At 31.2% G+C, this 26,714-nt stretch overlaps 1 protein-coding gene across 6 annotated transcripts in view; it reads left to right on the top strand.

Moving 5' to 3' along the window:
* Polr3C (RNA polymerase III subunit C) overlaps nucleotides 1-26,714 on the top strand; it is a 175,306-nt gene that overhangs the window by 82,181 nt on the left and 66,411 nt on the right. The window lies entirely within an intron of this gene.

Genomic DNA, 26,714 nt, shown 5'->3' with positions numbered 1-26,714 from the left:
CTTTTTACAATTGCCATTTTTTGAGTGTGAATTAGCATTTTGGAGGAATGTTTTCGGTGATTCACTGGCATATATGGTTATCTTTTGAATGGGTTTATGGGTTTGTTTCTGTTTCTAATATAATTGATGGGATACTCGAGTTTCTAAGCAAGAAGTGAGATATAAGCATTTCGAAATTCATTTTTTCTAATAAAGAGCTCTTAAACAACTTTTCGCTTTTGGAGATGTGAATTCTTTTATTAAAAATTTGGCGACTTTTTTTAACTTTGGTTCTAAATTTGTCGACTTATCAACATTGGTTCTAAATTTGCCGACTTATTAACATTTTGCCAATTTTAAGATCAGTTTCTATAGAAAATTTTTAATTCTGAGATCTGAAAATTTTTGGACGATTTTTTTAAAACATCCTAACATTGATAAATTTCATCAAAATAATGGTAATATATTGAAATTGTGTTTAAAAAATAACATTAGAATAAAACATTTTTAATTTTCGCTGTCGTAGTATAAAATTTCATTTTGGCAACTTATTAGACAATATTTTGACTCTGAAAAATAAATAAGGTATAATGCTATAAAGCACAATTTACGAAATGGCTCTTAGCAAAAGCAAAATTAGCTATGTAATTAGTTAAAAATATCTTCTCTTTAATTTTTTCATAGTAAATTTTTTTCCCATGTAATTGTCTCAAAATATTCAAAATTCTCAGAATATGTTTCAGTTTTCTCTATAAAATTAATTTTACACTTCCCCCCTTTTTTTTCCAAAATATTTCTGGCTTTTTGCTGTTGCTGAATTGGTAGGGACAATTTTCTTTAGTATTTTAGACATTGCAGCTTGGAAAGTTTAGAAGGATTTGAAGGCAAGATTTACAGACCCACGATTCTAAAAGATTCGAGAAATATGTGACAAAATAAAAAATGTCTCCATGGTATCAATACGTAATGGATGTATTTTAATGAAAGTTTGCAATGAATTTCTTACTTTTTTGAGAACGTCTGGAAGAACAATGAAAATAATAATATTTGAATGTTTTACTCCTGATATTAGAATCATTTTCTTAACATGTTTATATTCTTTTTATTTTCTTTACTTTTCACTAGACACAAGCATGGAAAATATCAAAAATGCTTCTAATCTTGTCACATGGGCAGGCATTATAGAAAGGGATTTTTTTTTTATTAATAAAGAAATTGAAAACTTACAATTTAAAAGATTCATCTAATATGTTTTAATGCATCATGCACAGAGCTGGCACTAGGCATTTTCCCACCTGATGCAATCTCTGTGGAGCCTAAATTCTGCTTCCAACGCCTGCTCTAAATTCTAAAAGTTTTGCCATTTCTAGATTTTTGTTGTTCGGTGTGTCACTAAATTCTAAAAATTTTGCCACAACGGCTCTGTAACCGGCCTTTACCATATATATTTCTTCTGAAAGTTCATATTACTGAAGGAATAAAATTAGCCATTTTCTATACATTCTAAATGCATTTCATGTTTTTTAGAAAAACGGAAATCATTAATTAAATCCAAAAAATATAAAATGAAAAGGAAACGTATTGAAAAAAGAAAATAATAAAGACAAAAAAAAAAAAAATTATTCTTCAAAGAAAATGTGCTGTTATTGCTCAATCGTTTATGATTTCAGCCTTTACTGTAATTTCCCATTTTTATTTCCTCATATGATAGAGTTACTGAGCCAGATTAAATTAAAATTAAATTGTATAATCTTTGACCACTAGTCCACACTTGAATTTGACTGATCTTGTTTAATTACTTCACCATGAGCTGTAAATGATTTTGTTAGCATCAGAACATGTCTTTATATTCTAAGTTCTTTTTATATAAGAGGCTGATTTAAACCTTTATCGGATATTTTAGTTATTTTCAGACATAGCGATAGTTTGCTTCACATCAGTTGAGGGTTTTCGACCATTTAACATTTACCAGATCAAGTAAACCCTCATAGGTACATTGTGGAGAGGTTGACAAGTTAGGAGATAAAGCAGTTAGGTTGATGCAGAAACTAGCAAGAGCATTGGTTTGCATTTTGAGACAAATCTCTAATTGTTAGAAAAGATGCTTAAAGAGAACAAAATCGATACAAACTAGCCAAAATGTTTGGGAAGGCTTCAAATTAAAATGCCAGATAAATATTTTGTTGAGTGTTGTTGTTACAAAACATAAATGTTTTGTAGCTTTTAATGTGTAATTATCCTAATATCGTTTAAGAATCAATGTTATAAATTACATGTATTTTAAACTGTGAAATTTGATTAGGTTTTGATTTTAATAGGGCTTTTTAACCCTTTAACTGCTTAAGACGTGTTTAAACGTTTTTGGAGTTTCCTTTAAAAATGCTTAAGACGTCTTTACACGAATTTCAAATCGCACGAAAAATGCTTAAGACGTGTATACACGAAGCCCGAATTTCGCGAAGATTGCTTAAGACGTGTTTAGACGATGCGATCTAGTCTTCCTTCCCCTACCTTTCTGCAGGCGGCTGTCAGTTGACACAAAGGTCTTAATAGGGTGTGAAGTCTGTTTGAAAAGAACACTTTATGGATGGGTCCTGAGAATGAAGAATCATTGTCAAAGAGCAGGTGTGCATTATCTTTCCAACGACTGCAAGCTTGTGAATGAAGATAAATCGTTTTACAACAGTTTGCCTTGTGGTTATTTATACAAATGAAAGTTAAACAGAATCGCTCGTTGTTATAATACATCACGGAAATTTAGAAGAAACAGGAAAAAGTAACAATTGTAACGTAAGACGTACTTTTTAATAAACTATATATTATACAATGTATTAAAAGTTGATTGCAACATCAAGAACAGGATAAAATATAAAATGTTGCAAACACCTATCTTGTTTGCTCTCATATTTCAAGTGCGGGTGTTTCTAATGGTATATTTTTCCTTTTTACATTTTGAAATGTTAAAAATGTGCTTTCAGTATGCCTGATTTTTGTATTCGAATGTGTGCTGCGTGTTCCTTGTAAACGCGAACTGACATATAAAAATTTCTTGCATGTCAAAATGAAGATATTCTACTCGAAAACTTCAATTAAATTGAATAAATTTATATGCTGAAAGAATTTCTAGAAATATTTGTTTTTAAAATTTTATTATTAAGATTTGAAATACAAAATAGTTTTTAAATATAGGAAAAAAAGTACGCGTTTTTTGGAAAGAAATTTACCGGTATAAAATCGCATAAAATTAACGGAGTGTAAGTTACGTAGAACAGTTAGTGTATGGAGGGTTACATATACTGCGCACGAACAATTAACTAACGAATTAAATTAATTACATTAAAAAATTTCGTTAGAAAAAAAAACCTCTCCAAATGTCAATATTGATAGCAGCACTACAAATGAAAGTTATTAAGTTCGTAACTTAATTAATCCTTTGGTACTCTAATTTTGGTCCACTAGCGGCCGAGCGGTTTTAGTAGTTCGGTCTGAGGTTCGAATCCCGCAAACGGGCTGGCTGCATGGGCGTTTTCATGGTTTTCGCCAAGTGCAACGTGTATACGATCCAGTGTCCATTACAAAGTCCTCTACAAAGGCATCCCTCCTCTTAGGCAGATAGCTCTCGAGGCTTTGTCGTAATCACATAAAACCAAATCAAATTAAAAACCAATAACTGTGCGTTAGCGATTACTTTGCAAAGATTTTTGATAAAGATTCAAGAAAAGCCCGCAGCGACCTAGTAGAAATTGGCAGTTTGAAGCGAGTTTAAATCCCTGTGAATGGGCTGGCTACCTGGCACTTTTCGTGGATTTTTGCTGCCTAATAAGCCAGTCTCATTTAAAAAGGTCCTTCACAAAGATCTCCTCTGAGTACTAGTCCTCGCTTGGGATTAGGTTTAGTTTGGTTTGTTAGATTATGATAAAACACGTAAAGGGCGATCTGTCTAAAGAAAGTATGTTTCGTGAAAGACTGTAGAAGGAAAACTATCTTGTACCCGTGTTACATATAGGTAAATTCACGAAAACGCCCATGTGGTGAGCCAGTCACAGGGGTTTCAATCCGGGTCAAATTATAATTATATTAATAGTCCTCGTGTATTTTATCGTGAGCTAAATAAAATAAAATACAATGTCGCGAAAGTCACTTTATGCTATTGAAATGGAAATAATTTCGTATTATACAGGCCATCATTTTGCGTCCACTATGAGATTTTGCTCTTTTCCGTTACCCAAGCTAGCCCACAACGTAACTCTGCTAGTTCTGTCCGGGGTTCGAATCCCGGCGAAAGGTTTCTGCATGGATGCTTCCATGTTTTTCTCATGTGTCACGTGTACATAAGCCAGTTTCCTTTAAAAAGCCCTCCAGAAAGGCTTTTGTGTGTGTTGTCCTATAACTGAAAAGATACTGAGAAATTTGTATAGGGAAATAAAGTTATTAAATTTAAATAAAAAATAAAGTTATTTGTGCGCTATATGTATTTTGAGGTAAGAGTCGAAACACGAAGTATGCGATGAATTTAAAATAATGATATATATAGTAAGGATTTCGCCGCTAGACATTCCCAAGGAAATTTGCTAAATTTTTCTATATATAGAATTAATGTATATTCCGTTTAGTGTGTAAATTCAGTGTTATAACACTCTCCTTTATCAATGTTATTCTGTGTTATATCGAGATTTAGATACGTTCGGTATAAGCATTTTATTTTTGTTTTATAAAACTGGTTCATTTATTAGTATTATGCTTATTAAATATGATTTATCAGGTTTTTAAATCTATCAGACCCCAAGCAGTGGCCTTCCTGGCTAAGACCGCTGATTGCTACTAGTTCCACTTGCACTGAAACCCAAACGAACAAATTGTCTGCATGGTTGGGTTTCATAGTTTTCCCATGTGTGACATGGATATGAATGAGTTTTACTTAGAAAGCCCACCACGGCGACTAGTCTATCCTTTAGACAGATGATCTCGTTTGTTTTGCCACATTCAAATAATCGGACAAAATTTGAAAACAAAGACTAGTAAATGCATATACCATAATAAAATAAAATAAGTGCATATTACAAAACTAAAATAAGTGCATATTCAAAACTAAAATAAATGCATATAATGTGAGAAATGAGATCACAACAAATTTTAAATTATTTTTTAATACACTAGTTACTAAATTGCATTATTTTCAAATTTTATTTCATTTTTATGTATGTATTAATGCATATTTTTTACGTGCGAAAGTGCGCTTGTTTAGCTTATCCATATACATTAAATAAATCTGATTTGAAAATACACGTAGGTGAGATTTTCGTAACTTGAAAAAATTTACTCGCAAAATAATTTCTGAGAAAAAATATCTATTAAGAAAATAAAATTTTATCTTCCTACTTGGTTTTGTGTAAATGAATACGCCGAAGGAATTTCTAGAAATATTTGTTTTAAAAATTTTATTATTAAGATTTAAAATCTAAAATGTTTTAAAATCTAAAGAAAAAAATATGTATTCCTTGAAACATTTTTGGAAAGAAATCTATCGATATAAAATCTCTTAAAATTAATGGAGTGTAAATTAATTAAAACAGTTAGTGTACGGAATGGTAGATATATTCCGCACAAAAAATTACAGTCAGAAGAACAATTACCTAAAGAATTAAATTAATTACATTAAAAGAATTTAAAATAAATTAACATCTGTCCAAGTGTCAATGCTAACAGCATCAATAGCACGAATGAAAGTTATTCTTTAAATTCCAAATTTAATTCATCCGTCGGTACCCAATGATTGTGTCTTTGCAATTACTTTTCTTATAGAGACTACAAAAGGCCGCCAGCGAAGTAGCGGTAAAATCGTTGAATACTAATAGTTTGAAGCGGGTTCAAATCCTGACGAATGATTGCCTGCATACCAGTTTTCGCGAATTTTTGCTGCCCATGTTTAATGTGAATATGAGCCAATTTCAGTTAGCTTTTCATGATGACGTGCCTTCACTACGAGTCCTCGCTCGGGTTGTGTTTGGTTTGGCTTGTTAGATTATTAAGCACGTGAAGGCGATCTGCCTAAGGGGAGGTATGCTTTCGTGACAGATTTTCTAAGGGAAACAATCTCGCACTACAAAGAGCTAAAACCATAAAAACTCCCATGCAATCAGCCTGTTCACGGGGGCTTAAATGCAGGTCAAACTACCAGTATGTTAAAAGAAGCGATTTCAAGAATGTTTAATTATTTTATTTAGTTTGTCATAAGCTAAATAAAATAATTAAACATTCTTGAAATCGCTTCACATTACTGAAATGGCAAAAAATTCGAATTATACTATGCTACCACTTTTCCTCTAATATGAAATTTTAAGCTTTTCCGTTATTGGACAGCCAACCAGCGACTACTGAGCGGAGTCTAATGGAACAACTGGTGGTTCTGTCCAGGGTTCGAATCCCGGCAAACAGGCTGGCTGCCAGGATATTCGTAGTTTTCCATATGTGTAACATGTATTCAAGCCAATTTCTGTTAGGCAGTCCTCGAACGAAGGCATCCTTCGTAACTGTATTTTTGTATCTGTATATTTAATTTGTATTTTTATTAGAATTTTATTGTGAATGTGCAAAATTACCATAGCAAATTGCAACAACAAATGTCAAAACGGTAAAACGAATGCAATCTGCCCTTGTGTGGCCATGTAAATGCTCTTGTTAACATCCTAAAAAGCTCCCAAGGTGGCCTCTTGAGTCCCCAGGGAGTTGTTCCTGGTTAGTGGAGGGCGCAGGACACATGCCTGTTTACCTCTGTTAGGCATCAGGCGTCCCCGTCCTCCGTTACCAACTAACCAACCTTAGGCAAATAACCATCGAGTACTTTTCCGTAATCAAATAAACCATTATCCATAACATGCTTCAAATATTTTTATGTTGAAAAGTGCATGCGCCAAAGTTGGCCCCCGTTGAATGAAATATGTTGTTTATTTTCCTTTGTTTTTTATAACAACAATGTTCTTGTTTTCATAATCTGAATTATCAATAAAATTCTTTTAATAATATGTGATTCTATTTTGTTTTTTGTTTAATGAAAAATTAATTTAAGTGACAAATTTCTTACGTTTAGAAAAATTTTCCGTTTTTGAAACAAGTTGCTGTCAAAAACGCATCTTCTTGTTGCTGCATATATTTATTTAAAGCAAACTGTTTGGCGCATGTGCTTTTATATTTGAAAAGATCCAGAGAATTTTCAACAGGAAAATAAAGTTATTAATTTTATTGAATTTTGTGGATTCTTTGTGTTTTGAGGTAAAAGTCAAACCATCAGATATGTGATAACCTTAAAATAAGGGTATATATAATCAGGATTTTGCAGCCAGACATTCCCAGGGAAATATATTACAAAAAATTATCTATGTAGAATTAACGTATATTCTGTTTAGTATTTGAATTTATCAGTGTAAGTTATATCGAGATTTAGTTGTGTTCGATATTAGAATTTTATTTGGTTTATATAAATCCGATTCGTGTAATAATATTATATTTATTAAATACTATTTATTAGGTTTCCAAATCTGTCAAACCCAATTAGTGGCCTCCTGGCTAAGATTTCTGATTACCGCTAGTTCGACTCATATTCGAATCCAAACAAACAAACTGGTTGCATGGTTGAGTTTTGTGATATTCCCTATGTGTAACATGAGTACTTTTTACTTAGAGAGTCGTCCATGGGGACATCCATTGCCTTCGGCTGATAGATCTCGTTTCCTTTGCCGTACTCAAATAATCTAAAATTTTTCAAAAAGACTAACAGATGCATATAACAAAATAAAATTAAGTAAATGCATATAAGAAAATAAAATTAAGTAAATGCATATAACAAAACTGAAGTAAATGTATATAACAGGAAAAAAATGAGGTAAAAACAAAATTTTAATCATTTTGAATACAGTAGTTTTTAAATTGCTTGTTTTCAAATTTTATTTCATTTTTATGTATGCACTAATATACAGTTTATGTGTGCGAAAGTGTGCTTGTTCAGCATATCCATATATATTAATTAAATAAATCTGATTTGAAAATGCATGCACGAACGCGCTATTCTCGTAATTTGAAAAACACTAAAGTATTGTCTGAGAAAAATATTTATAAAGAAAATTAAATTTCGTCTCCTTACTCGGTGCTGTGTAAAACAATTTAAATAAGCTTATTAATTCTTTTTTTCTTTATTAAAAACAAATTAGTTTCTTTTTCATCTATATATGAAAAATAACAAAATCTTGCTGTCAGACTGGAAATTCTTAAAAATATAAAACTCGTTTTTTTCGAACAAAAGTGTCTGAGAAATTTCTCTTGGTCAGCAGGTAGTAACAGGACCACTGACTGCTTTGTTTGAAAAACCCGATGAAGTGGTTGATTTTACCCCCAAAAGGTTTTCTTTAACAAAGCAGATGCGGTCCAAATGGCTTTGCTGAGAAGCGTTCGTATTTGAATAGCTAGAAGCTTGAGTTGGAAGACTTAATGTTCCCGAAGCAATCAGTCAGACAGCAATAAAATTTGTTATAGATGTTTCTCTCTCTCTGTCTCTCTGTGAGTTCTTGAAATCTTGGAATGGGTGAAAGTTTATTTTGTTTTACATATATAAGGAAACTGCATGTAAAGCAAAATAATTCATGGCACGCATTGTATGTTAATCATTGTACGTCCCTTCAACTCTTCGGTTGGATATTAAGAAAAGAAATTCCTATACTGCTTTCGTATTACTTGTATAGTGAAAGATTTGAAAGAAGAAAAAAAAAAAAAAAAGCTTCATATGAAAAGTTTTTCTCTGATGAACAAATACAGCTGAAAGCATGTTTGTGTCTTCAAGTATATCCACAAAACATGAAATAGTATTGTACTCTTTTGTGTTGCATTGCATTTTTATATTACTTCGTGGTAAATTTTTTGATTCTTAAATTTCTCTCTCTCTTTTCTTATTATACACTAGTACACTTTCAAATATGGCTGACCTATGAACCTAAATTTTTTATACTATAAAATTTTATATAAAAATTAGCTGTTATCATTAGACACAGCTTTGTGTATATTATATTCTTGAATACATGCCTGCAATTAATACTAAAAATACTATTGATAAAATTCATGATATAATTAATAATGAAAATACTGTTTAAGCTAAAAACCGATTTGAATCTTTTTTTTTCATTATAGGGTAACATGAGCCAAACAATTTTCGTTAGAAATATACAATTATGCTAACTTGACACATCAGATAGAAAATATTTTATCGTCATCATCGGCTATGATAAAAGGTTTTTACGCTTAAGATTTTGGATTATGATAAAGCACACAGGACCTATTTGCCTAAGGGAAAGGAAGCCTTCATGGTAGATTTTTTTTTTTTTTTTTTTTTTTTTTTTTTGTGGGAAACAAACTGTTAATTCACAGTTGTACTTGTGAAAAACCCTTAAACCTCCCATGCAGCCGCTAGAATTTACCGGTGCTCAGCTATCTTACCGCTTGGAGACTAGTTGGCTTTCTGAACTTACTACAATATCTATCTGAATTTGAATGTTTGCATAAAAAAACGACCAAAATAAAATGACACATTGTAAATAGTACATTTTACTGAAATCAAACTTTCTTTGAAAAAGGAAAATTAATTGTAAGGAATAAGATGGATGCATTTAATTAAACGGCAGGCAATGACAGTGCTGATCATATGTTTTTGTATAGGAAATCATTTTGTTCGTGTTATCGTATAACGAAAAATATCCACAGATTATATTTTACAGTTTTAAGAAGTCATGGGTTTTCTGCTTTAAGAAAACACCTTCGTGGGTAATTTTCTAAATAAAATTGGCTTGAATTCACGTTACGCATCGGGAAAGTCATAAAGACCACAAGCAGCTAACCTGTTCGATTGCCAACAACAAACTACCAACATCCAGCAATCTTATTCACTACTCTATAGTGAACTTTAATTAATGTTTGTATATTATTAGTAGTATTAAAATAACGAAAATATTTATTCTAATAAAAATTTTTGTTTAAATATCCTCCCTAGTAAGGTATTTCCTTTGGTTGGAGATTTGTCAATAATAAATGCTATGTTCAAACAAGACATTTATTTAGAGCATAATACTTCAAAAATGTATGCTGGAATCCCTAGAAAAAAATATCGCCGGAAAATATATCTCCGAAAAAATATTTAATTATTCATATTCTTATGATTAATTATTAAATAATTAATAACTTTTATAATTATTAAATGCAATGCTTACTTTACCAAATGTACAGCAACACTCTTTCTTTACAAAAATACCATACTGAATAAATTATATTGTAAGCTAATGAGTAACAACATTGCTTTGTTTAATTAAGATACAATAACAAGCCAAACAAACATTAAGTTGGAAGTCAAACAACAAAAATCAGCGTTATATTTTCAAATTTTCACAATCTAATTTTCATTATATCTTATCTCGTTCATTTGCGCTTTTGCAGCTGAGGATGATGGTTCGGTAAAACCATCGAAACTAGTCCTGTGAAAATTTGAAAATATAACGCTGATTTTTGTTCTTTGACTTCCAAATTAATTGCTTTGTTTGTTATTAATATGTCTCATCTTTCCTATTTCAGAGAAAGTTTACTAGTGTTTCTTAGACAGGAAAACAATAATTTTTAATTTGAATCAATAAATTTATGATACCCTGAAAACAGTTTCAAGTTATAATTCCCTTTCTGAATATCTTGAATTATATAAAAAAGTAAAATGCAAATTTAATATTAATATTATCATCCTTAAATAACACCCAAATGTTTCGTTTATTACTCTTAAAACAACGTTATCAATTAAGGCAAAAAGAAATTATTTAAAATAATTATTATTTGCATGCAGTTGAAGAATATAGGAAAATGGTGAAAGTTTTAAAGATTTTTAATTAATGACAAAAATACAGAAAATCGGAAATAATACGAAATATTTCAGCAATATCTCAGAAGGAATGAAAGTTACACCAGATATTTGTCAGAATAGAATTTTAGTGATAGCAGTTTAATCAGTTTGCATTGAAATTCCTGTGATAATCAGTGACATACAGATTTAGGTTACTTAGGTTAAAAATGCGTAATAATTAAATATTTAACCAGGTAAATTTTAAAACCAATTTATTTGAAAACTAACAGCTTCGCTGCCAGCCTTCGTCTGGCTTTTAAATGTACCGGGAAAACGGCTGAAGGGAACACCAAACGTTAAATTTAAAAACTGCGTAGAACTTTACTCTGCAGAACAACTTCATAAAAAAAAAGTTATTACGTATAACAAAATTACAATGAAATAATATATCCCTTAATAAAAATATTAATACAATATCCCTTAATACAAATATTAATTATCCTAATAAATAAATTAACCAACTTCCCTTTGCAAAATCTTAAGAACTCAAACGGTATAAAGGAGGTCAAGAACTTTGTTTCCTAAAAAAATCACTCAAAACTTTTAAGTATCTTAAAAATAATGAAATGAGCAGTAAATAACATAAAAGAATACAAAAAACAAAAAATTCTGAAAAGCAAAGTATAATTAATGATATTTTATCTTATATTTTCAAGAGAAAAAAATTACAATGAAATAAGCTATATTCCTTAATACAAATATTAATTATCCTAATAAAAAATTAACCAACCAATTTCGTTGAAGAAACAAAATCATGCAAAACTTTTCAATATCTTACAAACAGTGAAATAAGCAAAAAATAACATGAAAGCAACTCAAAAAACATAAAATTCCGCGCAGAATTTTACTCTGCAGAACAACTTTATCAAAAAAAAAATAAAATAAAATAAAATAAAATTGTATTATATATATATATATATATATATATATATATATATATATAAATGACAATGAAATATGCCAATCTCTTAAAAACAGTGACATAAGAAATACGATGAAAAATTGTTGCCAAACCCATATTTCTAAAAGAATGAAACTATTCAAAATGATGCGATTTCATCAAAAATCTATCAACAACAAGACAGGAAAATTGTTGCCAAAATCACATTTTTAAAGATGTTAGAAGTGTACTCAGAAGTTTCATTTTAAAAATTCTTTAAAAATACAATATATTATGATTTTTCCAAAATTCTTTTTGTAAAAGCAGTCGCTAGGATGAAAGTTTAACGTGTCCAAAAATCAAAGAAATCAAAAAAATCAAAGAAATCAAAGTCCAAAAATCAAAGAAAGAAAACTTTTTTAGAAAAAATCCCGTTGAAAAGGTGGTAAGCTCCCTTTGTTAAATAAATTCGTATTTAATCGATTTATTGAAACACGAAATTTATTTTAAGTACGTTTCATGGCGATGTGAAAATGGAGTGTTTAGAGTAAAATCTCGCTTTCCTATAGCCCATATTGTCTCAAAATGATGTAATTTTATCACGAAACATAAAATAAAAAAAGAAAAAATAATAATTCAAGTTTCAAAAAATTCGCTTCGAGGTGCACTGGCTCTTGTCTAGATCCACCTATGTACCAAATTTCGTAGCCTGGGTCTATTAGCTTACGCGCAGCGCGAACGAAAGACACGCACACACACACAGACAGACTCTTTCTTTTATTATACGTAGAGAAGAGAAGAGATAAGATTGTTTAAGGGAAGGAAATTTAAGTTTCGCAGCTGTACCCTGCGGCATTAAGACGCTCATCATGGAGAGTCTAGTCTTTTTGCAATTCTCTTGACAGCTCACATCTATGGCACAATATCTAGTAACCAATCTCACTTAGCGGAATCATTGAAGTAAAATTCTGGGAGGGATGGGAAATAGCAAAAGAACTGCTTGACAATTTTCAGAGGTTTAGGGTTATTTTCGCGACATTTTATGGGAAGTTCGGTCCAAAACTAGCGACAGTTTTGAAGGGATTCGCAGAAAATTACTCGACAGGCTAAGGGTTAAACAAATATTGTTAAAAAATAAAATGTAATTGTGGCCATATAAATCCATAATGACTAACGTTATCTAATTACCTAATGTAATTATTTATAACTAACTGCTAACCCTTTAAAATTATCTCTACGTATTAAAGCGAGTTATTGCCTTTCTTTAATACTCACTGTGGTCACAAGATAAAACACAAAAATGTAAAAATTCAAGTAAAACTTATTCTTTGCATCTAGTGAGACTTGAAATAATAAAAACAACTTATCACCTCTGGTGCTTTATTGGCTTATTGGAACCTTAAAGTATATTAACTAGGTTACAATCCTTGAAATTCTACATGAAGCTACAACAGAGCCCGACTAACTTTCAACACTTGCGAACCTACATCAGGCCCTTCAGGTTTGTTCTAATGAGCAGGTCTCTCTGTAGACAAGCAGCAGCAGTAACAACATTTGAATCAGGCGGATTATGATCGTACTTCTCATTTTAATCTATGCCGTTTGATATAAAATCTACCTGCTATTTACTCAACCTCTAGACTGACCAAGTACGTGACAAAATGAGAAATTTAAAAATATCAACATAAAGCTAACTGTGAGTAAAACGTAAATGTCACTTATCTTCTTTCAGATATGTCATCTGTTGTAAGTGTAAAATATTTAGTGCTACTTGATAAGTTGCATAAAGTTAATTTTATTCTCAAACTTATTAATAATTATGTTAATTAATTCATGTGTGGAAATAATGCATACTACTTAGAGAGCAGGCGTGTAGCCTTGAGTGCCAGGCACCCTCCCGCTACACCACTACATATGCTTAAATTATTATTATTATTATTATTATTATTAAATATTGCTTTCCAGCTTCCCAAAGAATTCATGTGATTAACAAAAAATGAACGTAAAGTCTACGATTTTCCTTTTAGAAGTGAGATCAGGAAAAGTTATCCTTCCTCAGCAAACAAGCGGCGGGAAAATATCCCGAAGGCTGTGCAACACTTTCAAGTCGTAAAGCTTTTGTTCTTTTACAACTTTGTAAAGTCGTTCATATTCAGTCTCACTTTCCTTTTAGCTTTCAATCTTAATCTCACTAAAGAAGAAAAACCCCTTTCATTTCGGACCAAACAATCTAAAAGCATAATGGTTGAAAGAAAATAAGTGTTAAAAAAGAAGAAGAAAGAAAAGAGAAGAAAACATTAATATTTGGGATATTTAATTTTAAGATTTACTATGTGCAATATTTATATCTAAATAGAGCACAAAAGAGAAAAGCAGTAAAATAATTTTGAGTGATTGTTTTTTATATTAATTTTGGATTTAAGGTAAGTCAATAAATATAGCAAAAATATTAAACTTTTGGGGGGAGTAATATAGAAAACATGTGTACTTCGGTGCTTTCAATGCAATGAATTTGATTTTTTTAATCATCTAGCAATTAAAATTCTTGTTAATTTAAATTATTCAATAGAGTAGTTGTTAAATATGCAGATAGTTCATTCACTCCCAAGTATTTTATTTTATTATTAGCCCGAAGTGGTAAATTGCCCAGAAGAGCTATTAATTTTGTTTTGGCATTTTTGCATTGGTCCACCATAAATGGCTTTTCCCTTTTCAAATTGTTGTGACCAAAAATTAGAGCCGAGCATTATATTTAAAGAAATTAAATAATGAAGAATCTGCATGAATGATGTATGTTTCTTGAACTGTGAAAAACAATGGTACCTAGAGACATCAAATTTTGAGTAATGTAGTCTTCCACTTGAATATGGGCATCTGGAAGCTCAAATTTGGAATATGCAAGTTGTTTTAATATCTATTTCATATTATGTAAAACTTTAACAAATGTTTGATTAACAAACTCAGCGATTTCAAAGCAAGCAATGGCAACACTGTACGAGGGGGGGGAAAATGTTTTTATCTTTTTATGTTTGTTTATCTTTTTATAAATGTTTATGCGAGATTGTGTATCGGAAATTCTAAAGATATGCCCTTTTTAATTTATTTTGTAATATTGCTCTTGAATTGGATTTTATGGTTTAAGTGCAGAGAACATGATTTTTAAAAAATAAAGGTAACACTCAAAATGTAAAAAAAAGTCCCGTTTGGGCGTAATATATAATCTGAAAGCTTTCAGATTTTATTTATCTATTTGTTTTGTGTGCGTCTGTGTTTGAGACAAATAATCAAATACTGATTAAAAGGAAGTATAAAACAAGAGAATTTAATAGAATAAAAAAAGTGCATAGCCCATTAATGGGCAAAATGTATAATATTACTGAACATTGCTAGTTTGACATAGGTTAGAATATCAGAAAACGAGCTTTTATGGTTTTCCTTATGTTTAAGGAAAATACAAACCAGTTTCCCTCAGAAAGTCCTCCACAGATGGGATGGCATCCTTTCCCTAGTCGTCTTTGGAAACAGATAATCTTTGTATGCTTTCCTGTACTGATTTAAACAAACAGTAGTAAGCATATATGAAATACTGATTATAATGATAAAAATCTGATGTTATTGTAAGATCATATACATCGTCAACATCAAGCCGAAATCACGAATCAACAACATCCCTTTCTGAGGGAAATAATTTTATTGGCATGAGCTTTAGTTTTCAAAAATCGATGTTCTACACTATAGTTCTAACATGTTTATCAAAAACATATGCATTTTACTTTTTGGTCATAATGCAGAACAGAGGAATAGAAAAAAATTCAATATTATTATTAAAGGGTATCATCATTGTCCTCGGGCAGGAATGCGAAAATATTGTTCATTTTTTTCTGGTCCATTTACATCATGTAATAGTTCAGATTCATGGCCTAAAATTTTAAAATGATAGTTATTCATTTTCTATAGTGTAGAAAATCGATTTTTTCAAAATTTTTAAAACTGCTTTCCCCCCAGTTTTTTAGCATCTATTCATTTTTAAGAAAAAAGTAAACATTTAAATATAACATAAAACGTAGGCACATAATCTTTGCTCTCTTCCTATGTTTAAGAACAAAGGAGTCTGGATGAATGGAACCAAGACATTTTAACTAAATTTCGGGAATCATCATAGGAGGTCTAATAAGCCCTTAGGGATGAACTATGAGAGTTACGGTGAATTTGGATCAGATCTAATGCCATTACTATATTTTTCCTACAAATATTGCTGTGTGTTGTGTTACTAGCAATAATGCTTTGTGTTGTGTTAATATAAATTACTTAATATGGAGTGCCCTGAAAAAGGAAAGCATAAATTAGAAAAAAGTGTACAAAAATTGAGAGTTTCTTTACTCCAAAAACTTATACATTTTCTAATGAAATGAACTCTACCAGAAGCATTTCTGTTATGGAAAAAGGTAAGCAATATTTCCCTCTCATTTAAAAATTCTGACTATTACATAATTATAGCTATTACAATAATAAATCTCCTACTCCTCTCCCCTTCCACCAAACCACATGAGAGGACTTTCGGCTCGCCTCATATTTAGAGTCCGCCATGCTGCACCGACAATACACATTTACAAACATCCATGCCTTCTCCGGGATTCGAGCCCGGGACCTTCGGCACGGCAGCCAGCTACGCTAGCCACTATATTGATTGGGCGGCAGATATTATCATGCAGATAGTTAATGTTTTCAAGTTATGCACTTGGAGGAAATAATTTTCATAACAAAATTATTTCTTTAATGTATGATATTAATGAGGGGACAGTTATTTTAATTATTTGAAGTTTTTCTTCGATGAGCAATACTAATTGCAATGGAATGACCAGATAAAAATTTGCTAATAATGTTTCAACTTCACTGATTTTATAGAGCTGTAAAAGGAAAATGTCTTATTCTACAAATTTGTATGCTGTGACATATTTCTTGTTCCTATATCCAAGAACTGAATTGTTTAATCTCTTATGCTGGATTAAAAATTCTAAGAAATGTAAGAATCATTGATTTAGTTGCCTGGAGAAAAGTACAAAACTCTCTTTCTAACGTTTTTACATTGAAGAATCAACTGCTTAAGTTAACCTGCTTCTGGCAATTTAAAAGACCAAGTCGATATGTAATTTGACTTTAGGTCAACGAAAATAATATTAGACCTTTGCCGGAGAAGATGGGCTATGTGGCATAAGGCGTACCATCTTTTTTATCAAAGATTTTTCGATATAACTGAAGTCCTAGAGCACATTGTGTGCTCAACCAAACCAGATGCTTATGTGCATAATCAATGGATTGTGCAAATGTAAGCGAGACTCTATGGTTCTGACGTATTCAATCGTTATATCTGCTTTCATTGTAACATTCATAACAGCATATCATTATCTATCTCACTTAGAAGGAATTCTAGCTACACTTCAGGGACGAGCTGTTGATATTTAGGAAGCCTATAACATGGTGCAGGAAATAACTGAGTTTTATATTTCTGAGTATGAAAATGCAGAAAAGAATTTTGAGAGTATATTTGATTCTGGACAAATATGTAAAAAATTAGAATTTAGAGCTTAAAATGCCTTGAATAATTTGAAAGCAGGTCCATCAAAAAATGCTCATTATGATTCTGTGTTTAATTATTACAAAACTATTTTAGCAGTTCCTTTACTTGACCATCTCATTTTCCATTTAAAATTTCAATTTTCAAATTTAGAAACAATTGCATCATCTCTGTTTTGCATACTACCATCAGTTTGCTCTGATCGTGTAAATGAACTTGCTGTAAATGAGTTGAAGGGTGCATATAAAAGATGATTTACCCTCTCTGGAACTTCTAAACGAAGAGATGAAACGTTGGCTATGGCATTTTATAAATTTATTTTATTAAAGCAAACCTCCCAGATACACAACTTTTGGCTCTAAAAGATTATAATAAAATCTTTTTCCCAAATATTGATGTGCTATTGCACATAACAGCTACACTGCCGATCACTCTTGCGAATGTGAACGTTCCGCAAGTGCTTTGAAAAGGTTAGAAAATTATAATAGAGCTACTATGACGGAACAGCGCAGAAATTCTTTGGCTTTAAAGTTCATTCATTATACCAAAGAAATATCAATTGACAAATTTATTGATATATTTGCCAGTTTACAGCCATGGAAAATAGAATTCAGGAATAATTTAATTGCCAAACCAAAATGCAAGGGCAGAAAAATATTTGCCTTTTTTAAAAATTTTTATTTGCAATTTAATTTTATGTTCGAAATAAATGATGTGTTTACAACTTTTATTCAATATTTAATTCAATATCTTTATTATTATATAATTATATACAACAGAAATATAGATTTTATATATTTGTTTATCTTTATATAGTTGTATTATGAAACCAAAGTAAGATGAATTTCAAAATTCTTTTAATATTTCTTTGTATGTATGTGAGTGTGTACATCAGAAACGAAAGTAAAATAATGCAAGTACTTTTACTAGCATTATTCTATTTTTTTTATTTATTATTTCCTTTATTAGGCTTTTTAAAATTGCTTTAATAAAGGTTAAAGTGTTTAAGGTGAAAAACAAAAACAGAGTTTCGCATTTAATATGTTTGTAAGGTAATAATTATAAATACTATAATTAAATGAAATATATCCATAATTATGTAACATAATTTTATTATTAATTAAACTTATAATGTAATTATTATTTATGTTACGATAACTTCCATTAACATGATATATTCATACGTAATAATTATGTATATATTTGAAGATGCTGTATTAGGTAGAATAGTATAACCATAGGAGTTGTAATGGGCACCCTCCTGTAATTTGAGCTGGCTACGCTCATGGAGATCTATTTTATTTTTAGGATGGTATTACAAAAGTGAAATTCAGGCATAGATAATATTTTTAATTGAATTTATTCAGTTCTCATTTGCTCATAGGTCCTTAATTTTTTTAATTAATGGTCCTTAAAAGTACTTAATTCCCGTGTGCAGAAATGTGTATGAACTCTGGTTTTATGATTACATGCATATCTTATTTTTCCAAAATGGTGTTTATATTAAATGAAGAAATATCATATAAATGTTATCTTGACTAGAATACCTCATATAAGTTATATTACTGGTAAATTACTTATAATTTTTAATTTGCTTTGATGTAAAAATGCTCAAAATTTTAAAACAAAAATGCTCATAAATTTTAAGCTTTTTCTGTGGAAGAAATGTATAAAAAATAAAAGTTTAGCATTATAAACTCTATGAAAATGTAAAAGTATAATTTTTGCAAAAATGTTAAAATTTTGCATGAAAATGTACTATTAGAAATAAAATAAAATCTGATGTGTACACAACATGACTTCCTTGTAAGGAATATTAAATTATATGCATTTTTCCTCCATTTCATTTAAACTTACTGAACTGAATTAAATCTACTTCGTCGATAGCTCATAAGCCACAATCAGGACCGGATTTACATATAAGCTACACAAGCTATAGCTTTAGGACCCCCCACTTTCTTGGGGCTCCCCCCCCAAAATTAAAATATATTATAAGTAATATTAAAATATAATTATAGTATAAATAACACTTATATGAGGGTCCCATATCTCAAATAGCTTAGGGCCTTATCGAGTCTAAATCTGGCTCTGACCACAATAGAATAAATGCACTTTTTAAAATTCGTTATATTTATTTACCAAAGCGAAAATCTGGCATTGGTTCACTTAACAGCATTACAATTCATTTATTTTATTACTCAGAATGCAAAAAAATTAATTCATGTGAAGAATTATCTAATTGTTGCCATATGTTCTATTCAAATTTTATAATAAATCTAAAATGATGTATAAAAGAAATTAAACAAATAAAAAAAATTTTTTTTTTTAAGTTTTTCACAGACGATTCAGTGCTGCTTACCTAATGCGCATGCACTACTCATAAACATACTGCTCTGTCCGAAACAGACCACAACAGTATTTTCTGTTAATATCAAAAACCTGTTTCCTCGAATTTCATTAGAGATGTATTTCTTATTCAATTAATTCAATTCTTGCTTCGGGGCAAGGCAAAAATAATAAAAACAAAAAATATCTTCATTAAAAATTTAAAGGTATAGAAAAACACCAAATACAGTTAAAAAAATTATTATTATTATTATTATTATTATTATTCTTTTACAATTAAAATTACAGTTTCTACACAAAAACAAGCAATTTGGCCGGCAGGAAGAAGACAGATTTTTCAGTGCACTGAACTGTTTTTAGTGTAAGTAATCTGTTAAAAGTTTACTTTTGGTCTCACTTGGCAAAAAGACACTGAAGGCATAGAAACTGATTTAATTTGTTGTGTCAATATGTGAGATAATTTAATAACTTAAATGGCAATTACGGAATGGAATAAGCATAATTAATTTGCAATAATAAAAGAAGACGTTACTTTGTTCTTGCAAAGCTTAGTTTCTCTAAATTGGCATCAAATCCACTATTCTGCTAAATTTCAAATGTAAACAAATATGGCTACTATATTTGTTTACTTTAATCCATTCTGTAATGTAAACAAATATGACTACTATATTTGTTTACTTTAATTCATTCTGTAATGTAAATTATAATTGGAATGTAAATCAGGATGGTAAAAAATTAGCCTTAACCGCACTTTAACAAATTTTAAACTGTTGGTAATTCTACAATTATAACATGCAGGTTAATTAAGGGCATAAAAATGTTAACTGGAAGATAAGAACAACATAATTCAATCATTTTTAAAGCAAAAAATGCACAATTTACAAACATATAAGAATAAAGAAGCAGCTCACTGAGCCGAGTAAGTGTGGATATATACATATACAAGATATACAAGAGGTGATCAAATGAAAAGGTACGAAACGATACGGTGGGTACAAATGTAGACTTTATTCAAAATATACACCATAGGCCTGAGCACAATGATCCCACTGATGATTCCGTGTTCCCAGAATTCCTGTGGCCGTGACGAAATCCAGTCTTTCACAGCATCCTTGAGTATGTTGTCCGAATTGACACGCTTCCCTTTTAGGTGTTTCTTCAGTGGACCAGACACATGGAAATCGCAGGGCGACATGTCTGGACTGTAGGGCGGATGGTCCACTTGAACTTGGCCAGTTCCATGTGTGTGAATCTGGAGACGTGTGAACGCGCGTTATCATGGAGCAGAACCACACCCTCCGTGAGCAGCCCTGGTCTTTTGTTCTTGATGGACCTGCATAGGCGTTGAAGTGCCTCCAGTACACATCGGAGTTATGGTTTTTCTGTGCTCGAGGAATTCCACAAGTAGCGGATCTTGAACGTCGAAAAAGATGATGAGCAACACCTTGCCTGCTGACGGCGCGACTTTGAATATTTTAGGGGAAGGTGACAATGCATGCTTCCACTGCATGCTGTTCCACTTTGTCTCTGGCTCGTAGTGATGGCACCTGCGACAATCCGCTCCATGAAAGTGGGGTCTTCCTGATACCGAAACAGATGTTGCAGTGCTAGCCCCATACGCAGTTCCTTTTGCTAGTCAGGGAACTGCTTCGGAACACAAGCGGCACACACCTTCCGATATCGCAACCTGTTGTGAACAATTGTCCACACGGTTCTATAGCTGACATCCACCTTCACCGCCAACATTTGCAATGTGATACGCCGATCACTTCTCACTAGGTCATCCACCTTGTTGATGAGATCGCTCGTGATGACAGTGTTTGCCTGGCCTGGTCTTGGGTCATCACCTACACTCTCACGGCCTGCACAAAAACGGGCTCTCCATTTTCTGACAAACTTGTCAGAGACACATTTCTCCCCGTAAACTGTCTCCATCCAGCGATGAATAGCTGCCGGTTTCTCGCCTTCCGCTGTCAGAAATCAAATAACACTTCACTGCTCCTCAGTCGTTGAATTTTGCAAAGCGAACGCTATCCTGTCCTCATACGGACTGCCACATCATTTGGACGCCGCTTTTGATAATAGTTTCTGATCTCTCCTGCGCATGCGGGCACTCCGCGCATGCTCCAATCCCAGTCAGAGACTCCTATCGCATCCCGAGATGTCTTGCTACGTTCTCCCATGGCGGAATATGTAAATATTTAACTGTTACATTTTTACGTCATTTCATACCTTTTCATTTGATCACCCCTTGTATATATATATATACTTTTGGTGCAGCTGATTGGCAACCAAAAAGGGAGGTGCACATCTGCATGTTATAGCGGTCCCACATACAAAATTTCAACGTTCTGAGGCTATTTGTTTTTGAGTTATGCGAAATACATACAAATGTATGTACAGACGCCACGAAAATATCTCTTCTGAATCCATTTTAAATGAGTTTTATAATTCATTTGGGGAAAAAAAGAGTCCTTTATTCTGTCCTTAAGTACAGATGTCATGCAAAAACATCGTTAAATTGCATTCGATAGTGATCAGAATGCATATTTTCATTTACCGGGAATTTTTCGTGATTACAATACTTCCTTTACTTTGTACAAGGAAGTAAAAAGGAGGTGCCAAGAAATTAGAATAATCCAGGGAAGACTTTATTTTGCTCTGTGTTGTTGGTATTGCAACATTCTGTTACCCCAGTACCTCTAATTTGCTTAAACAGCTAGCTATACTGAAAAGATCAACATAATGAAAGAGAAGTTCTGGAACTATTTTCAAGAATTATATATCTTAATTTTAGAAATTAACCTTTTACACGCCAATTTATGATGCGAAAGTAAAATAAATGTTTTGTTGTGAAAAATTGATTTAAAACTCAAATATAAGAATTATGAAAAAAGAAAAAAATTTTTAAAAATATTTTTAATGATTTATAACATGTTCCATAAATGGAACATTGGCAGGAAACAGTTTTTTTACATTATTTTTGTACAACATGATTATCGACATTCTGATTCGAAGCTTCATTTTTGTCTGCACTTTTTCAGCATAAGCAAATGAATTTGTCAGCGTTATTCGGAAGTATCCACCAAAATGTCTTAGAAGATATGAAGCTTCCACAGAAAAAAGCTTTCGTACTAAATTAAAACAAAAATTATAACAAAAGTTTATAAGCATGAATTTATAAAAGAATTTTACATGAATTGTTAGCAGTTTATACGGAAACAAGGGAAAGAGTTGTAGAATAAAGAAGTAACAAATAATCGCCATATAAAAATTCACCCTGCAGAAATCATATGAATAAAATGTTAAATAATACAAGTAAAAATAGAAACTTACCAAAAATTTTGGAACAAGAAATAAAGACAAAAAATAATAATTGTTTTTATGCTTCTGAGTCTTTTTTCTATTTTCCATGATAGTTAGGAAAGCATTTCTGATGCAGTCTTTTCTAGCACTCAAAACATTTGTTTTTAGTGTTCTTCTGGTGCAACGTCCTTGTGATGATGGCACAAGATAATGTGAATCTGATTTTCTCACAGATTCAGAGTTCCATGTGCCCGAGGTCCAGGAACTGAATGGACTTTTGGTTTCATGCGAAGCAGACATAAAGTTACTTTTCTCTTGAAATTGAGATCTGACAGTTCTGCTTCTGTACCTTTGTGCAAATGTGAATGTAAAATTCACCCGGCCACAACAGCCATGTTTAATGCATTGCTAAATAGATTCCCGTACCATTTTTGCTAAGATACGGCTGAGGAATATCAATTTTCTTTTTTGGGGTTCGGCAGAATTTCTTAGATTTACTAACAGGTTTATACGTTGAATAATTGAGTGCTATAGTTAACTACAATGTATTTCCAACGGCAAATATAAACTTGTCCGTCACTTCTGTAATCAAAATTTGCTTTTGCCATTTTGAAGCTTCGTTTAGAGATTTGAGAGGGCATCTTCCAGTCCGAAAATCCTGAATTATGCCAGCTGCTTTAAAGTTCTTTTCAGATAAATCCGTGAACACTTTATGGGATGAAAAAAAGTTATAGAAAAAAGCTAAAACAACTTCTTTCTGCATTGCGTAAAGACCTGTCATATTTGCTAAATGCAGCTAATATTATCTAGTTAGAAACTTGTGAAACATCTCAGCTGGAGATAAAGTAACTAGTTCAGGAAACGCTTCGCAAATATTTTCAATGCTGCCAGTTTTTAGAATTTTGTTAGAATTTAAATTTTCCCCTCACTGATGTTCAATGTTTTTCTCTTTTGCCTTTAGTTTTCGCTTCAAATTCTTCCTTCCCTTTGAAGATGAAGGTTCTTGAGGATCGAATGAAATTTCTTGAGATATTTCATCATCATCTATTTTATTAGAAATTTCAATTTTTCCACATGCATCAACTGGCAGAACAGTCCAAAATATATCTTCATTTACATCTTCCTCATCTGTCAAACATCCAGTTTCTTCTGGAGGCAGTTGTCAAATATCACTACACTCATACATTATCATAGTATTATTATTTTATACATTATCATCATCTGATAATGTATAAAAGTATTCCAATGGCTCTTCAGTCTGAAATGGTTTTGAATGAAACATCTTATCAGCGTAGCATATCTTCACGAACTGACGAAAAATGCAAACAATGGGGAAAATAATGAAATCCGCACTCGAACATATACGCCTTTTTCACTGAGTCATAAACAACCTCTAGCATCTAGCCTATCAGGAAACGCCAAGTGCTTTTTTCTAGCAGCTGTGAGTAACTCCAAACCCTTATGGAAATGTGTGAATGAGAGGAAGGGGGATATATGGGTGTCGAAAACAGATTAACAGTCTTAAACATCTATTTTCCACACTTACTGGAAATTTTCACATTTGGAAAATCTTTCTTCGTGCCTCTATTCACGGCAATCAAAGTAATTTCATCCTGTTAAGAATATACCTTTACATGCCAATGTTCCCTTTCTGGAACATCCACATTTCTTACCTCATAGTAAAAAATAATAATCATCTTTCTATGATAACTTACTGTCTATGCATAAAATGATCCTTTTTAAATATCCTCACTGATTTTTAAAAGCATTTGTTGAATTTTTAATTTTATATGAATTATTGAAGTTTGCTCTTAGAAAAGTAGGAAAAAAGGTGAAATAATGAATTTTTTTATCAAGATACTATTTCTTTTAGAAGCATCATATTGCTACTAAAAAATCAATACATATTTACTCTTTATGTAATAATTTATACAAAGGAATATTAATAAAATTGTGTTTCTTATGACATTTTAAATTCGATGTTCCATTTACGGAACATTGGCGTGTAAAAGGTTAAAAAATGGAGGATTCTGTGAATGAGTTGCATTTTGTTTGTTAAAAATTAAAAAATAGCAGTATTTTCATGCATTAATAATGAAGGGAATTTAATTCATAAAAATTATAAACTAATAATAAGTAATTAAAAACACTAATTAATACTGTAATTAAAAGCACTTTTTATATTTATTTCACAGCTTGAATTTTGAGAGCAATTTTTGAAAGGGTAAAAAGAAAAAAGTTATACAGTTAAAATGAGTTCATAACACTGCCTGTAACCTGTTGTCTTCAGCATCATATATTATTAATATTATTCTGTATTTTAAAGTATCTAGATACTTTTCAGGTTTATGTTAATTCGTTAATGCCCAAATTATTTTTAAATGAGAATTTTTGAAAAAATATTTTAAAATTACATTTCATATAACATAAATACAGTAATTATGAAGTTTTATCCACTTATCGTAATTAGCAGTTCAGATAATAGGTAATCTATAAATAAATCACTAAGTGCATTTGTTAATAAAAGAACAAGTAACTGCGCTCTGATCTTAATTTAAAAAAATTACAAATTTAGTTTAAAAAATATGAACATTTTGCAAAATTAAAACCAACTAAAGAGATATAAAAGAAAAAATCTTATTTTATTGATATAAACTTCCTTAGTTATATTTTTATTGAGAAAATTTGTAATATTTAAGTGTGATATAGCGGAAAACATTTAACACAAAGCGTTACATCGCATTTTGTACAAAATGTAAGAGGGTTCCCTTACATTTTTGAAATTGGCATCTTTTGTGGTTTTGTCTTTTACCTATAACATGGTCTTTTCTATCTAAACATACCAGAGTCTATCACTTTGGTCTCGATGACATCACCAATTGTCTTTCAATGCTTTTCTTAGAATTTCTTCCCAATTTGAGGTACGTAATCGCGATATGTCTTCGGATGTCTTATGTATTGTTTTCGTCACTCGTGTTCCAAGTGGTTCATTCGAAGTCTTGGAATTATTGTCAAAACTCTCCGCGCCACAATATAAGTAAACATCATAACAGTATTTTTTTAATTACATATTTCAAATCTACATTAAAAATATACAGAAGTGTTTTTTGTAAAAGAGTTTTTTCTAGTATAGAATTATATCATAAAAAAAAAAGGTTGTTGGAAAATTGAAATTGAATAATAATCATATAAAAGCAAAATTTTGAAAATTAATCTTTGTTAAATTATGATTTAATACTTACAAAACGTTTATTAGAAATGAAGTTTAGGATGATAAACAAGGTTCAAGGCAAAGTCCTTCCTCGCAGGGTTTTTTTTTTTTTTTTTTTAGTAGTAGTAACAAAGAGCACACTGCCTACGAAGCTCTTTCATGATGTGATTGGGGGTATATGGCTAGCAAAGTCTCAAGCAGTTAGTCTCATGAGATTGAGAGTTGAACAACAGACATCTTTGAGCTTTGAAAAGAGCGTGCAAAATGGTGCAAAACATGCTTGTATATTTTGCAGAAATATGGACAGCTAATGGCATATGTTAACCCAGATCTGAATAAAGAATTAAACATCACAGAAAAGCCGAAATGGAATCATGACCTGGAAAACAGCAGATTGCACAGTTAAAAAGATGGAAAAAATGCATCTCCATACAAATCGTGTGTTGCACAAATTTTGCTACTTATGCATTGCCATTTGAAACTGCAGGATATGCAG

Source organism: Stegodyphus dumicola, chromosome 1 (genome assembly GCF_044657685.1).
Source record: "Stegodyphus dumicola isolate Sdum_Otavi_A_Nest chromosome 1, ASM4465768v1".
In the NCBI taxonomy this organism is placed as follows: Eukaryota; Metazoa; Arthropoda; class Arachnida; order Araneae; family Eresidae; genus Stegodyphus; species Stegodyphus dumicola.
This window is presented reverse-complemented; position numbering and strand designations above follow the sequence as displayed.